General features: G+C 42.6%; 1 protein-coding gene and 1 pseudogene across 1 annotated transcript in view; one reads left to right on the top strand and one right to left on the bottom strand.

Annotated features, from left to right (window-relative positions):
* The window catches only part of DNER (delta/notch like EGF repeat containing), a 278622-nt gene that overhangs the window by 242683 nt on the left and 17888 nt on the right, over positions 1–18051 (bottom strand). The window lies entirely within an intron of this gene.
* On the top strand, positions 15242–15800 carry LOC117026222 (NADH dehydrogenase [ubiquinone] 1 beta subcomplex subunit 5, mitochondrial-like; annotated as a pseudogene).

Raw genomic sequence — 18051 nt, 5'->3', positions numbered from 1 at the left:
GTTCCAGAAGGTGTCGATCCTGTTACCCTGTTCAAAACACAGGCAGCGTATCTGGAAGGTGCTGACACAGAGGCTGGCACGGTGTGTGCACGTTCATGTTGAAGGGGAGGAAGAACCAGGGTTACCTGCTAATAATCCCCATTTTGAAAGTACACTGAAGAGTCAGGAATATGCCATGCTACACAACACAGGCCACCAAAGATAGCTTCCTCCCCTGTGGACAAGTCAAAGAGCCTATTGAAGGAGCCACGCTGGTTTCACAAGACCAGTCAGAGGGGTAATTCCTGAATTGTGGCAGTTGTCGTCAGTATGAGCTGAAGAGGACCCAGTTCTGTTTCCTGTCTTCTTTTCAGCAAGCCCACTCTCTGTCCCTCTCGACCCCACAAATTGCCGTGCCCTGTCACCTCTGATCCTGAGCCCACACTCCCTTTGATTCAGTTCAGAGAACTGGTGAACAGGGAGCTTACCCAAACTGTCAAGTTTGCACCTCACTGCTGTCCAGAAGATAGCCAGAGGTAGAGGTTTGCACAACGCACAAAGGACGGACAAACGTGGATCACTGGCGGACACAGGTTGGCCTGACCTCTCATTGTTCAGCTGTCCTTCTAGGCTAATCTCCGGGAAGCATCTTGTTACCTCCCCAAAGCGATGGCACTCCAGTTTTACCTGTGCCATCTCAGCTCAGACTTCCAAGAGGAAACGAGCAACAGGCCGTACTTCTGGCCACTGCTTCAGCTGCCTCTCCTCTTTCCTCTCCCATAGACTCGGTGGCGGGCGGGTAACACGGCCGGACTCGGCTTCCAGGGCCTGTGCCCAGCCAGCAAATGGGCTGCGGAGGTCCAGAGTGTTGGTGAGCTGTGCGCGCCCCCTCCCAGGAGGGGTCAGCCTGACTGCCGGGGCTGCCCCCCTGGGACTTCAGGGACATCTTAGGAGACTTGCTAAGGGAAGGAATCGCAGGGCTCTTTCGGTAATGCTGCTGCTGCTGCTGTGAAGTCCCCATGTCCCCATGTCCCACCCTCACTGGTACCGTCACAGACACGGCCTAAACCACCAGTGCCCTTTCGGTTTGAAGGAGTTGACTACGCTGTGAATGCTGAAGGGCTCTGAACTTGAGCTCAGAAGGTCCAGGCTTGAGCCCCGATGCTAAAAGGCACCTACTGTGAGACCCCAAGCGAGTTCCTCACCTTTCTGAGCCATGGTTCCTTCAATGGGTATACTTACCTGCTCCAATAGGTTGTTGTGAGAATTAAATACTTCTGAAATTACATCTGACCTTTGGTAACTGATAGTTTAATGAGTTTAAACAAGCATGAAAAAAAAGTCACGTAGTTAAATCTGCTGAATGGTTTGATGCTAATATTTTAAATCCTACATTTTCAGGCTGCTCTGATTTTTGAGTGGCTCGTGTTTGCTCCAATAAAGGATTGTTATTTTAGGTCACCATCCCGTCCCTATCTGCAGCCACTTCAATAAAGTCCTCCTCCCTGAACAATAAAATTGTTTTCGCACAGCACCTGCAGACATGTGGACCCCAAGGAGAACTCCTGCGATGGCTCCAAATGCTTTCCAAGTCATTCGTGTGCATGATTATGAGGAACTGGGGGAAGTCTGCAGATGACACCCCCTGGGGCTGGGACAGCAGGTGTGGTTGTGTCTCTTTTTTCTTTCTTTTTTTTTTGCAGCAGTCACTGCCAGGATGGACTTGAAACTGTCAGGCAGAAATGTGGCCCCTCCATTTCATGCATGATCATAGAGCTGCGTAAAATGAAAGGACACATTACGCATTCCCCTCAACCCTGATGCAGTGTAGGATGCCATGTTTACAATAATTCACAGCCTACAGGTTCGCCTGCTCTTTGACTCAGGCGGGTGTGCAGGGCTGAGTCTCACTTCCCCTTTCTTGAGCATGATTTCCTGTGACACAGCCATGCTGGCCCACTGGGTATGTAGTGTGACATAGAGATCTGGCTCTGCCCTAATCCAGTTCCTCCATGCCTCATGACACTGGGGTTTCTTCACCCTCACCTTCTTCTTGAAGGTCATCGATATCATCTTTTCTCTAGACTCACCATCCTACCCATCTCATTTTGTCTTTGAAATGCAGCCTCTGTGTTTGTCACAAACGTTCAACCACAAGGAGTCAAATTCTCTCACCGCTCCCTACACGATCTCACATAGAGTTGACCCCTCCGTCCCACGAAGCCAGACCCCATTCCCGCTGGAATTTAGAGCCTTGCAAGAAAAGGACATCAACACACTTCAGTGCCTACAGGCAGCACAGCGCCACAGAAGGGCTCCGTGTTAACACTAGGTGGGGAAGTCACAACACAAGGGGGAAGTGACAGAAAGATACCAACGATCACAGTTACAAGGCCATAAAATGTGTCTGATGGCAGATGACACAGAAATGCATCTATATCTCTTCCAAGATGGACCTACAGCACAAGAGACGATACTGCATGTTCTCAAGTGAAGGTGAGTGCTTTCCAGGTTCCAGAAGGTTCCTTACAGAGCCTCTGAGGATTTGGGCCTGACATCATATGCATGGCATGAGAAAAATGCACCACATGTGAGAACCGCCCCCTTCTGGTATAGTCGCCTGCCCGCACTCCTCAAAGAGGTCCTTTACACAATGGGTTATGTCTTTGTCTGCACACCAGCTACAAAGAACCTGCCTGCAGTTTATTCCCAAACAAGAATATTAAAGGAGAAAAGAGAGAAAGAAATCTTTAAATGATATTTAAAGATCCAAGGCACCTTAAACCACAATTTCTCTATATAGTCCAAGAGCTAATCTTCACCTTTTTTCTAAATAGTAAGGTATGTAAGGGGAGAAGGAGGAGCATGAGTAGTTGTAAAATGTACTAAATGATATTTTTAAACACAGTTAATATGAAAATATTATTATAAAAGAACTACATAGCTGTTCAAGTTCATTAGCACAAACTTTATGTTGGGAACATCTCTCTCTCTCTCGACTATCCTATCCTACTCTATTTTTTTAGATTGAAAAGAGAGTTACAATCATTTGCCATAGCTCCTAGCAAAGTCTGACCATTAAAAAAAGTAGTGTCAAGAGAGGTAATGGGTTCTTCACCGACAGCACTGTATCATCCACTTGTTCATCTCAGCAGAAATGCTGAGTTCAGCAGAAACCACGATGCCTCTTTCCACGTGTCTAACGGTCCATGTGGTATCTGATAACATCTTGCAATTCAGTCCTCACATTTATTAGGTCGGTGCGAAAGTAACTGAGGTTTAAAGGGTTAAAAAAAAAAAATTGCAAAAACCGCAATTACTTTTGCACCAACCTAACACTTTTGCCTTTTCTGTGTTTGCTTGCCCACCTATCATTCACTCTAAACTGAGTTTCATTACATGGCAAGTAAGTATGTTGGCCATGTGTCCCAACAGCGTTCACATAAACTTGAGGCCAATTCCCCCATTCTGCAGGAGCACAAAATGCCTCAGCCCTCTCACATAAAAAAGCGGGTGATTCACCTCCACTTCCGAGGGTTATGGTCTGCAACTGCATGGAATTGTTTCCAGTGAAAGCCATCTGACTCATCTGGAAAAATGCTGTAAAGGTTAGGTCTCCCCCAACTTCAAAGAACCAGAAGGCATCTGATTCAAAGTGACACAAACATGAAGTAATAATTCTGGATTCATTCACCAAATCCTAAAATACTACAATAAGGGGGTGAATACCTTCTGCAACTCAAAGTATAAGACGAATGAAAGGAAGTCAAAAGTTCACAAAGAGTCATAACAGTATGAAACTCATTTGTCTCAAGATATGGTCCCAGGTACGTAAGAGAAAGGGGTGCAGAAAGAGTCTGGATGCATGCATATGCCACTGAGTCATGGATGGCTTCTCAGAAAGAGAAGGCTCCGTAAGGAACCTGTAAAGCTGCATCAGGGAAGAAGGCTTCCCTCCCATGGTGCATCTCTTGGGGTCCCCACCTGCCATCTCCTGGGTTTAAGAGACCATGGACGGCACTCTTGTTGGTGCAGACCGATTCACCTGGTAATTGGTCATTAGTAACCAGAGAAGAACCAACGACCCCCAAATGCCCACACAGTTGCTAATTCCGTGTCCTTCCTCAGAAGTGTGGGTATCACTCAGTGCAGACTCCGATGGGCTGGTCCCCACACTGGAATGACCAACATGACGACACCCTACAGCCTGGAACTTCCCACCAAAGGCAATCAAGAAAGCTCTACGTGCCCTTTTGATCAGAACCATGGGTTAGCACCTGCAAAATTAAAGAATCAGAGGATTCACTTATTTTTAAGCTGTTTGACAAAGCTAAGAATTGACTTTTCATACAACTGACCTTTCTCAGCAGTATCATTTCTCTTGAAAGTAGTGGTCCCATAAGTTCCCCTTTCAACAAGTGTCCAATCCGGAGAATGTACAGAGAACAGGGAACAGTTCCAAAAGACATGCATATATTGAACCAGTGAATATCCATCTAACCCCTGCTGTGCACTAGGGCACCCTGCTAGCACCTAAGGATACAGTCATGAAGACCACCTTGAACAGACTAGCTTTGGCCGGCGGGGAGTGGGGAAATCAAGCAGTTACCAAGGACGTGAAGAAAACGCTAAGCCACAATGTGATACTGTCCGCAAGGGAGAGGTAGATGTAGAAGTGTGCTGGCAGAAGCTTAACAGCCAGTTCTCTGGAATGGAAGGAGCTCTGGTTTGTAGCCTCTGCTAATTTCTATGGTACAAACACTCTTACTCTTACCATGGCGGATTTCAAGTTACCACATGACATCAAGTGACTTGCAAAATTCCTGAAAATTAACCATCAGCTCTCACAGACTAGTGCAAGCCAGCTGCAGAAAACCACCGATAAACCTGTAAGAGGAAAATGACCTAGACAAAGATAGACCACTTGAGAGACAACAGACCACCCCCATGTTCTAACACTAAGTCATGGATCCCAAACATCCCAAGTATAATAATAGACTGATGCACCTGGTAACTAATAATAACCAGAGATGAGCCACTGACTCCCAGCTAGCCCCTGTAAGGGGTAAAATGATAGATCAAGGTCCCTCTTTATCAACCCTGCCGTTACTCCCTTAAGTCGTTATGTGCTAGAAAAAGGAGTTTGGCCCCGACCTAGAAGAAAGCATCCAAACTCACAAAATCAGGTATGCTGTAGAATGTGATTTATAGTTTCCCTTAAATACTAAATTCCTTCCTAGTAAGACCAAAAACCATCACCAACATTTTCAGTCATTTTTTAAAGTAAATTCGACATCCTTTACTACAGTTACCCAGCTCAGTTCCTGTGTCCTGGGGAAACATGCAACACCATCTGAGGGGAATGAGAAAGATTTAACAAGGTTTCCTAGAGGAAACACTATTCTTTCAAAATTTGTGGATCCTTAACCCAAATCCTCATTCAAATTCAGGGGAGTTCATTAAGTAGGATATGGAATATTACACCAACACTAAAAATCGTGCATCATCTAATACATTTATATTTTTTTTAGTTTTGTAAATGTCATCTCAAGAAATTAGAAACAGGCACGAGAGAGTGCCAGACGCTACGCACATATTCCAGAGAAAACTATATTAAAGGGGAACAGAAATCACTCAAAATGTAAGCAAGATAAGGGGTGGGGAGATGGCACCTGAGAAGGGAAGAGAGAGTTCCAACAATTTCAAATCTAAAGGTCACAGTTGAAGGCTACACTGCATTTAGAATCATAACGACATTTGAACAGGTGAGAACATATTTCAAGACTAGTTTACAAGTATATCCCGCACTCTCCGCCAAACCCAGTATAAAATTCAGCAGACTACAGACTGAAATTTCCTACGAAAACTTATACAAAGACTTTTTAAATTAAAACTTGGTTAGAATTATTCAGCTCCTAAGAACTTTGGCATAAAACTCAATATATTGTAATTACTATAACTAAAGGCAACTTTAGTTTTCTTATCTTACTGTAGTCAAATATTTCACTGAGATTATTAAAATACTCATTAAGAGTCTACTATTCTTGGGCCAGCCCGGTGGCTCAGGCGGTTAGAGTTCCATGCTCCTAACTCTGAAGGCTGCCGGTTCGATTCCCACATGGGCCAGTGGGCTCTCAACCACAAGGTTGCCAGTTTGATTCCTCGAGTCCCGCAAGGGATGGTGGGCTGCGCCCCCTGCAACTAGTAACGGCAACTGGACCTGGAGCTGAGCTGCGCCCTCCACGACTAAGACTGAAAGGACAACAACTTGAAACTGAACGGCACCTTCCACAACTAAGATTGAAAGGACAACAACTTGACTTGGAAAAAAGTCCTGGAAGTACATACTGTTCCCCAATAAAGTCCTATTCCCCTTCCCCAATAAAATCTTTTTAAAAAAAGAGTCTCCTATTCTTCTTTCTTAATACTTCTTACTGATGTAATCAGCTAAGCAAGTGGCATTTTAAAAGTTATATCTGTCACTTTCATCCCAACGCAAGATATTGAAGAAAACAAAGGATCCAGAGGGTGACGATAATAAACATCAACTCCAATGAAAAGTCAAGACCCTGGTTATCCACCAGGATGGGCGAGTGGCAGGAAATGTTATTGCTTTTAAGCAAACATTATGGTCCAGTCCATAAGACTGGACCACAAAACTGCAAAGGTGAACAATAATTTCCAGACACACCAGGAAAACAAATTTATTTGGTGAGGTAGATAATTATTTAACATCTTAATTGTAAGATGTTATACCATGAAATTTGACTCATCATAGGTGAACAGATACAAAAAAAAAATCTAGACTGATGACAATGGCTTCAACACCTGAATACCTACTATGTGCAAGGTGGTCCAGTTAGTGATTTTTACACATAATTTATTTAACATCCTACCGGGTGTATATTGTGACCCCCATTTTATGGATGAGGAAACTGAGGCTTGTGCCACTGGAAGCAATTCTGAAGTCTGAATTCCAGAGTGGTATTCTTAACCTCAACATTTTGCTGTCTCTCCACTAATTAGATCTTATATCATTAAATGTTATCCAGCATTCACCAAGAAATTATAAAACCCATAAATTATGAATGCCAAAGAAAATGCAAGCTAAAGAAGTCTACCTTTTCCTCAATTTGCAAATTGACTGTGTTTAAAATTTTGTTAAGTCAGTTGTTTAGAAATCAAAGTACATTTTCCTAAAGAAATAAGGACAGGAAAGGAAACTAAAGGAAAGGAAAATAAATGAGTTATCAGGTCAGTCCAGAAAAGCTATATTCTTGATGGTGGTGGTGGTGGTGGTGATGATGGTGATGGTGATGGTGATGATGGTGATGATGGTGACAATGATGATGGTGACACAGCATGTATGGGCACTCACCCTGTGCCAGGCGCTCTGCTAAGTACCCTTTACAACCACACTGCCCATCCTCAGTCCTTTGTATATATTATCAGTGGTTCTCACCCAGAGACATTTTGCAATGAATGCATAGTACGATTTTTAATTGCTACCATATATATGTGGTGGGGTGGAATAAGGGATATTTAATGCCCGGAGCCTGGGACGTTGAACTCTGGTAATGTGAAGGTTTTGGTGAACTGTTCCTTTGGGGGCACCCAGTGAACCACACCTCCCATATTCAAGCCCTTGTGTAGACCCCTCCTCTTGAATCTGGACTGGAGCTCTGCCCTGCCCTGCCCTACAGAATGTGGTGGAAATGACATTGTGCCAGTTCTGGGCTTATGCTTTAAGAAGCTCTGGAAGCTTCTGCTTTTCTGCTCTGGGGAAAGCCAGCTGCCATGCAAAATGTTCACGTACCCTGAGACCATGTGAGAAGTCCGATCTAGCCACACAGAGAAATCATGTGGAAGAAAATGGAGGTCCGGGCCTACAGCCTTGACTGGAGCTTCCAACGAAAAGCCAGCCCCACCACACCTTTTATACCAGTCACGCCACCCTGGAAGTGGGTGTCTTCCAGCCCAATCACAGCATCTCAGCTGATGCATCCCATGGAGCCCCTTTAGCCCTGACTGAATTACAGATTCATGAGCAAATAAATAAAATGGTTATTGGCTTAAACTATTACATTTTGGGGTAATTTGTTTCTCAACACTAGATAACCAAATGAGCCCCAGGTCAATGAGCTCCAGGACCCAAAGGATCCCCCATTCGTCAGTGGGAGTCGGGGGGTAAAAGAGATCTCTAGAAATACTCCAAAAGTTCCTCAGTGTCCTTAGGATAAAATGGAAAGTCTGACTACAATATACAAAGATTACGTTACCTGACAACACCCTCCCTCTCCGATCTTATCTATTTAAGGAGCATCTTCTACAAGGGAGATGCTATTGTTGCTCCATTTTACAGACAAGAAAACTGAGGCTGAGAAGCTAAGAAATCTGCCCAAAGATGCCCAGAGAGAGACAAAATTGCACTGGGACTTGTCTAACTCCAAGCGTACTGCCACCTGAGCTCATTTTTCTGGGCCACAATCTGCAGTTAAAAAAAAAAAATTCCTATCAAATCTGGTCTTCACAAATATGACCCACTTACAGCCCACAGTTCATCACAAATCAAAGTAGCATGGGCTATTTTCCAACTGAAACTAATTTTTAAAAATTTACTTTCTGAGGAATTATAATGAGAATCCACAGTTAAAGATGATTTAGATGAAAGCTGTTCTCCTGACCTAGTAAAAATAAAGATACTGAGCATATGGTTTAGAATCAATGTGATTCTCTTGAAAGCAATCTGGATAATCACTGAATTATTATAATCATTCTGGGGCACGTTTTTATCTTTGTTGACTTTTTCCTATCCACTGGGACTGTGCTTGTATAATAATAACACAAGTTTAGAGGACTCTGGTCTTCTGTTGCTTAGCAACCCACAGCTCTGAAGAGAATGAAGGATAAAGGATCCATTGGCAAAACAATGCCAACTGCAATTCAACAGCTATTTAAAAGTTTTAGAATTATTAAAACTATTCTGTCTAAATAAAGTATGCAAATGAATACTTGACAGTATCAGCCGTCATTTCTTTTTCTATCATACCCTGAATTTGAAGTTGGAGCCAACCACTAAATGAATGATACAAAGTTGGGCAAAAATATGATGAGAACAGTATTTAATACAGCTATTTCAAAGGCAGAGTATCATCGTTACCTCCATAGAAATGCTCTGAATGTTGTTTTGGGAAAATTAAACAAAAAAAGGCATGTAAACTACACAGGACAGTGCCGATCCAGCCATGCCTGTCCGATAAATGCTAAAGGTCGTGTCACCATCATTATTACCATCACCAAAGAGGAATCAATAAACTGTTTGTACAGAGAATCTAGCAAATAAAATATACTCCATAGTGAACACTTTTCCATTCTTTTCAGTGATTGTAAATGTAAAAGTCAGGTTCCATGTTCTTCATTCATTCATTCATGACTTATTTTATTCAACAAATGGTCACTGAGCAACTCCAGGTGCCAGACGCTGTACCGGAAACAGAGCAAACAACTGGGAACCCAGTAGACACGGTGACCATGCCCATGGGCTCTCTGGGGTGTGGTCAGACAGGAAACAACGTGTAATTTAAGGCAAGACAAGAACTGGGAAGGAAGCAAGCAGGAGGCTAAGACCAGTATGAGGTGGTCAGAGGAGGACTCTTTCAGGAGGTGAAAGTTAATGGATATCAAAGGATACAGGGAAGCCGGCCACAGGCAGAGACACGGAAAGAGGAGTTTTCTGGGGGAACTGCACGTACAAAGGGTCTGAGGCAGGAAAGGGCCCCCACCTGAGTACGAAGAGCTGGAGTCCTGGGGTGCGGCAGCACAGTGGCCTCTGGAATGCTCCATGGAAGACAGAAATCTGGGCCAGCTTGACCTGGCCTGAAGGCCAGGAGCAGGTAGAAATTCAAATAAACCGACAGAGGCAAACCCCAGAGACACTGTGCACTGGCATCTCATCCCGACCCTCCCTCACCCACTGCCAGTGTTTGTTCACGGACCCCCAGGCCCCACTGTAACCACCTACCATGAAATCTTGCTCGAGACTGCCTTCTGCAGCCTGCCCACAGCTGCAGATCCCACTCAGCCTGCCTCCCGACACCACTCAGCTAGAGAACAAACCCTGCTAGGGCAGTAACAGCTGTGGTTGGCTTACTGCCACATCACCACCGGACAGTCTGGATATGGACCTTCTGGGCATCCCTGCTACCTTAATCAAAACAAGTGACTTTCATCATGGAAATCCCAGTCACACCAACGTGTTAGGGAGAAACGTCCTTCCAGCACCTTATCAATTCCCTCTGAATCACAATCAAATGTGTACAGACACACTGCAAATAAAGCCAAAATTTTTAAATAATTTAAAAGCATAGGGTCCAATTGTTTGTAATGCCATTCTGTCAAGGGATACAGTATATTTCCTTCCAATGTTATTCTGTGCGCTTTAACCTAATTGTCATTATAACACTGGTTCAATTTATCGTTTTGGTTTTTTTTTTTTTTTCTTTTCATTTAACATCATGAGCATAAAGCTGCCTTTTAAAATGTCTTTTACAAAAGCTATGCAAAAATCGATCAGAACTAGACTTATTGTTTGGTCATTACACAGTGTATACAAATATCAAACCATTGTGCTGTACACCTGAAACTAATACAATATTATATGTCAATTATGCCTTAAATTTTTAAAAAGTATCACAGAGCTATGCCATTATTTAGACATTCTCATTATCCTATTAATTTGACATTTAGGTATTTTCCAGTTTGGGACTATTGTAAATAATGTTATGATTAACTATCTCTGTTTAAAATATTTTGTTCAAATTTCCAACTACTTGCTATGGACAAACTCCTAAAAGGGGTACAAAAGAGTCAAAAATGTTAAGGTTCTTGCTCCCTATTGTCTAATTGCTTTCCAGAAAAATAAAACAATTTTTACATCCAGTGTTGCTTGAAGTGCCCAATTCACCTTAAGGAGTACATTTTTAATGCAATTTGAAATTATTTTAATCTGTCATAATATTGTAATATCAGTAGCTGTCAAATTTAGTCATAAGGCTAATAGAGTTATTTCACATTATATTTGTAAATCTCCAGATAGATTCTCAGTCAACTTTGCCTTAACTGTCATCATGTCTTTCTCTGTGTCCCCTTAATCAGGCTGGTAAACAAAATTGGCCAGCAAGAGTTCAGCAAGTTTTAGTTGCAATGTAGAATCTATGCCAATCCTCTCCCATGATAACCTCACATCAGCTAACACATTGTGTGGGAACCTTTCATCTCTCAGCCAACTTGCTTAAACAATAGTTTTCCTTAACAATTTCACCAGAATAGTACAATCTGCGTGCTGACAGTACCTCCCAAGTCATGATACACCAAATGGACTCCCTGGAAATGTCTGATCCTGTCCACAAAGCCACAGTCATGCCAGGTCACCTTGAAACCCAAACTTATCTCAAATAACTATGGATGTCTACACTGGCACTTAATCCCACCCACCCAGGACTTCTCGGAAGCAATCACCAGATAGACCCATGGCATCATGCAACTTTGTATTTTTTGTAGCCTCAGCAACATTGAACAGACAACTGTCCTCCCATTTAATTATGGAAATTTATTAAGAAGAGTTTCTCCAGCATCTCAGCCTTGAAAACTGAGATGCAGCAAAATGCGGGTTGTTGCAGCAGCCGGACACATCCTGCAAGAACCACCTTTGGCTCCCAGGGATCCTATGTCTGTCGTTTGTGGCAGATGCCACTAGATGGTAGACTTGACTCTCTTTCGGACCTTGACCTTCCAGGCAGCAGGGCGAATCCTTAATGAAATATCATGTTTCTAGGACTATGACCTTTATTAAGACGAGAGAATTTAATCTACAAGACTGGTTCCTAGGAGATATTAGAAAGTGAGTGTCACTTGAGCACATATTTAAAATAGATTCAAGAATCTAAGTGGAACATATACACTTTTAGCCTGTGGTACATATAGTCCTGCTCTTCCTCCCTGCTTGTCCCTTCCCTCCTTCGCCCTGGGTTAAAGGTGTCTTATTCCACTACGTAGAGAGTTAGTTGATTCCTACCTTGCTTCTACCAAAGCCACTGAGCTGGTGGCGTTAGCAGAACCATGACTTTCTAACAATGCAAAAGTTCAGGCATATTTCTCCTAATAAAACCCATTTAAACATATGCAAAGTTTAAAACCATTTAAAAATGTGTCTCTTTACACAATTTATCTTAGCCTTAGAGTGTACTGACAGAAAAGAAGAAAGATGACAGTATTTGGATCAACATACTAGAAAGCACTGGAGAGGTAACCTGGCAGAGTAAAAAGCCAGAAAAAAAATATGTTGGATCCACTGAATTCAAATTGGATGAAGAGGAAATACCACCACCTACTAGTGTGAAAATCCCTTGGCACCTCCTGCATTCTAAAAGCATATACTCATACATGCATACTCCCTTTAATGGGGGTGCCAAGGGAGTGAAGAGGGGCAGACACCACCAGAGGCCTTCTCGCTCCATAGAACAAATTTAAGGGCTCCTACCACTGAAATGATCACGGTCTTAAAAGGGACCCCAGAGAATCTGAAAGCCAACTTTCCATCATTGAGATGATGTCACTAAGTCTCAAAAAGATTAGGTGACTTACCCAAGGTTCTGCTGCAAGCTAATGACTGAGTCTGGCCTCCTGACTCCCCCTCTAGAACTCTTTCTAGCATATCACCCTGGTATCAAGTCATAAAAGTTTGTTCTTCTGGAGAGGAAATCCAAGATGGCAGAGTAGATAAACACTATCTATGTCTGCTTCCTTCCCTGAACACATTAAAATTACAACTAAATTATAGGTCAACGTGGAGAACCATCTGAAGTCTGGCTGAACAGAAGTTTTATAACTAAGGATCTAAAGAAGAAGCCATGTCGAGACTGGTAGGAGGGTGGAGACACAAAACAGGCTGGCCCCAAACCTCAGTGTGGTGGTTGAGAACAGGGAAGGCTATCTCGGCCATGAAGGTTCCCCCCAGAGGAATGAGAGACCCCAGCCCCACACCGGAGTACTGGTGCCAGGAAGAGGAAACCCCACAACATCTGGCTCTAAAAAACAGTGGGGATTCCAACCATTCGGGTGGGACCAAAGGCTGCAGGAAACCCAAACGTCTTCTTAAACAGACCGTACACAGACTCTCTTACTCGCAAGCACTCACCAGCAGAGACACAGTAACTCGGGGGGTGTCAAAGGCATACAGGGAGCATACCGAGGTGTGTGAGCAAGGACTGGAGGACAGTCACCATTCTCCCTATGTGGGGTCCTTCTCCCATGCAACCAGCAGGCAGGTGCCATCTTTCCTATGTTGAGCCCTCCCTCACAGGCCAAACCTGAATCTGATTGGCCTGGTGAGTTCCACAGCTCCACCCTACTGACTCATTGGGACCCTGCCCCACCCAACATGCCCAACACCTGAGGTACTTTCTCCAAGACCAGCCAGCCCTGCTTGCATTGCATTGCACTCTTTTTTGAAAAACTATCAGAGTCCACAGGACCCAGGCAGGTGGAAGATGGCCTCAGTATACTCTGAGACTTTTGCTGAGTAGCTCTAGGCTCAGCACTGGCACCAAATCAGAGTCTACATTACCTGGTGACCACAATTCTTCCCACTCTAGTGACTCCCTGAGACCCTGCCTCACCCAACTTGTATGAGGCTTTATCAGGGGCTGAAACTTAAAGAGAGCTGGCAGGTGTCAGCAGGCCTCGGGTTGTCCTGGTTTTTTGTGGAGCCCCCAGGCCTGGTACTGGTGGCAGATGACCTCAGTTCACATGCACCTCAGGGTTAACACAAGCAGTGAACAACCACGGATCACTTTGTAGCTCCTACCAGATAGTCTCCAGCCAGTGACGTGCCGTAGGTGACCTGGACCTACACTGGAGTCCCTTGCAAGAGGTCCCAGAACCAACATACTTGGAGGTTGGCTTCAAACCACAGCAGAGCACCACCCAGTTAGCCCCACAAGTGGCACACCCAAAGGACGGTCTCAACAGGTACCAGAGCCCACTGGCATGAATCCCACTCAGTGGGGCAAGATCCCCATACAGCAGCCTGTAAGCTGTGGACATGGCCAAACCCCACAGCCTATCAGCCTCAGGGTCAATCCCACCCACTGACATGACAATAGCAACCAAGGCTCAACTATAATAGGAGGGCACACAAAACCCACACAAGGGACACTCCTAGAGCATCTGGAACAGGTAACCAGGGAGATTGTGCCAGGTTTCCACAGGGTACCTACTATATAAGACCAAGACTGGGAGACATAACAAATCTACCTAATACATAGAAACGAACAGAGAGGCAACCAAAAATGAGAAAACAAAGAAATACACCCCCAAATGAAATACCAGGAGAAAGTTCCAGAAATAAGAACTAAATGAAAAAGAGGCAGGCAACCTACCAGATACAGAATTCAAAACAATGGTTATAAGGATATTCAAGGAACTTAGAGAACTTCAACAAAGCATTGATAGCAAGCATTGAAAAAGACATAAAAACCATAAAAAAGAACCACTCAGAAGTGAAGAATACAATAAATGAAATGAAGAATGCACTAGAAAGAATCACCAGCAGGCTAGATGAAGCAGAGGACCGAATCAGCAATTTGGAAGATAAGGTAGCAGAAAACACCCAATCAGAACAGCAAAAAGAGAAAAGAATCCCCCAAAAAATGAGGATAGTTTAAGAGTCCTCTAGGACAAATCAAGCATAACAACATTCGCATCACAGAGGTACCAGAAGGAGAAGAAAGAAAGCAAGGGAGTATCTATTTGAAGAACTAGTGATTGAAAACTTTCCTAACCTAGCAAAGGAAACAGACATACAAGTCCAGGAAGTGCAAACAAGATGCACCCAAACAGGCACACAGCAAGACACATTATAATTAAAATGGCAAAGGTTAAAGACAAAGAGAGAATCCTAAAAGCAGCAAGAGAAAGGCAACTAGTAACTTTTAAGGGAGCTCCCTTAAGATTGTCAGCTGATATCTCAACAGAAACTTTGCAGGCCAGAAGTGATTGGCACAAAATGTTCAACATGATGACAAGTTAGGACTTACAAGCAAGATTATTCTACCCAGCAAATCTATCATTTAGAATTGAAGGACAGATAAGAGCTTCCCAAGCCCTCACTCAACATGGCCACCTTCCACCTTGGCTCTCATTGGTAAATTGGCTCTCTCGGCTCCCATTACTCCTCCAGGCTCTTCCTATTGCTGTAGTAGCCATGGCATCCATGAGTTTACTGCAGCGGGCGTCAGTCAATATGGTGGCCACTCTGTCTGGCCTCTGCCTTGGCACTCAACTTGTATTCAGGGGCTTCCTCATGCGAGGTTTTCCAAAGACAATCACTCCTGTGCAACACAGTAGAGACCATGTGAAAAGACTGCTTATCACCAAATCTTCTGGATTCTATGACAAGCGGTTTTTGAGTTTAATGAACTTATACATTTTGTTGACTGGGGTTCCAGTAGCAATTGGCATAACTTTGGTGAAGATATATTCATTAGTGAAGCTGAGTTAGCAGAAATTCCAGAAGGCTATACCCCAGAACACTGGAAATATTTCAAGTATCCTATATCAAGAAGGATTGCCCAAACTTTCTCTGATAGTCCTGAAGAGAATTATGAAAGAACAAATTGAAGCTAAAAAGGCTGAAATGCTGTTAAAGGAGCTGGAAGTACAGATATTAATGCGTGCAAGAGGCAATGGTCCCTGGTATCAGTATTCAACCATCGATTAAGGAGCTTATTGATCATTCTCCAAAAGCAAGTCCCAACAACTAATCTTTTTCTTTCTCTAAATACAAAGTATATTATCTTTATGGGAAAATAAATTAATAAATATATTCTGTATTTAAAAAAAAAAAAAAATGCTTCCCAGACAAGAAAAAGCTAAAGCAGTTACTCACCACCAAACCAAAATTGCAAGGAATGTTAGAGGGACTTCTTTAAGACCAAAAAAAAAAAAAAAAATCAAATTATGAATAATAAAATGGCGATAGCTATATACCTATCAACAATTACTTTCAATGTAAATGGATTAAATGCTGCATTCAAAAGACATAGGAGGGCTGAATGGATAAGAAAAAACCCTTACATATGCTGCCTACAAGAGACTCACTTCAGAGTGAACGACACACACAGACAGAAAGTAAAGGGATGGAAAAAGATATTTCATGAAAATGGAAACAAAACAAAACGAAAAAAGAAAGCTGGGGTAGCAATACTTATACCAGACAAAATAAATTTTAAAACAAAGGCTACAACAAGAGACAATGGAGGACCCAGTAATCCCACTTCAGAGTATTTATCTGAAGAAAATGAAACGCTACTTCAAGGGGACGTGTGCATCCATATGTTCATTGCAGCATTGTTTACAATGGCCAAGATGTGGAGGCAGCCTGGGTGTCTGTCAATGGAAGAATGGATAAAAAGGGGGTGTTACATTCCAGGGCTGCCAAAAATAGATATACAAGTGGACACTTTAGTCAGTGTTGCTCAGGCAGTAGTTTGCCATAACTAGAAATGTCTGGATGCTGATGGTAACAACTTTGAGCACCTCTTGTAATTGCAGAAGTCAAACGTGACTTGTATTCATCTTTTGTTATCGGTATATAGTGAATATTACCATTTTAATAGTTTTTTCCTTTCTTAAAATGTGTACACATTTGTTTGGCACCCTCTGTACATACAGTGGAATATTGCTCGGCCAGGGAAAGGAATGGGTTCTTGCCATTTGCGGAGGCATAGATGGACCTAGAGGGTGCTATGCTGAGTGGAGTGTAAGACAGAGAAAGACAGATGCAATGTGATTTCACTTATATGTGGAATCTAAAGAACAAAATAAACAAACAAAACCGAAACTGATAGATTAGATACAGAGAACATACTGATAGTTGCCAGATGGGAGGGGAGTTGAGGGTGAGTGAAAAAGGGGAAGGGATTAAGAAGTACAAATTGGTTGTTACACAATTATCATGGGGATGTAGGGTATAGCATGAGGAATAGAGTCAATAATATTGGAACAGTTATCTATGGTGTCAGATGGGGACTAGATTTGTTGAGGTGATAGATGGGAGGGGCTTGGTGAACAGAGCAAAAAAAATGACGGTGTTAAGAAGTACAAATTGGTAGTTAAACAAAATAGTCATGGGGATGTAAAGTAAAGCATAGGAAATGTAGTGAATAATATGGTAATAACTATGTGTAGTGCCAGGTGGGTACTAGACTAGTCAGGGGGATCACTTCTTAAATTATATAAATGTCTGACCACTATGCTGTACACCTGAAATTAATATAAACTAATACTGAATGTCAACTGTAATTGATAAATTTAAAAACAGGGATGGGGAATAAGAGGTCCAAATTTCCAGGTATAAAACAAACAAGTCATGGGGATGCAATGGACAGCATAGGGAATATAGTCAATAATATTGTGATCATGTGGTACAGTGTCAGATGGTTGCTGGACTTACCATGGTGATCACTTCTTTAGGTCTATAAATGTTGAATAACTATGGTGTACACAGAAACTAATATAATGTTGTATGTTAGCTGTATTTTAATAAAAATCTTTTTAAAAATGAAGTACTGATACAAGGTGGGGCATAGATGAATCTTGAAAACATTAGGGTAACTGAAAAAAGCAAGTCACAAAAGACTACATATTATGTGATTCCATTCATATGAAAGTCTACAGTAGGGAAAAGTATAGAGAAAGTAGATGAGTGGTTGCTTAGGGCTGGAGTGGGGTGCAAAAGTTTCTCAGTTTCTTACTGAGGTGAAAATGTTCTATAGTTGACTGTGATAATGGTTGTTCTGTGCCTATACTAAAATCCATTGAATTATACACCTTAAATGGGTGAATTGTATATGAATTATATCTCAATAAAGCTTTTTTTTTAAAAAAAAAAAAAGTTTGTTCTTCTATTGAAATGCAGGTTCCTAAAGACAACAAGCTTTGACAAGTGTAATCTGAATAATTACAGTTGAAGGCTATAATTATTCCCATCAGTGGGTCATTGTAGTCTCAGAA

Source organism: Rhinolophus ferrumequinum, chromosome 8 (assembly GCF_004115265.2).
Source record: "Rhinolophus ferrumequinum isolate MPI-CBG mRhiFer1 chromosome 8, mRhiFer1_v1.p, whole genome shotgun sequence".
Taxonomy (NCBI): domain Eukaryota; kingdom Metazoa; phylum Chordata; class Mammalia; order Chiroptera; family Rhinolophidae; genus Rhinolophus; species Rhinolophus ferrumequinum.
Note: the sequence above shows the minus strand (reverse complement) of the source record. Positions and strands in the feature narration are given on the sequence as shown.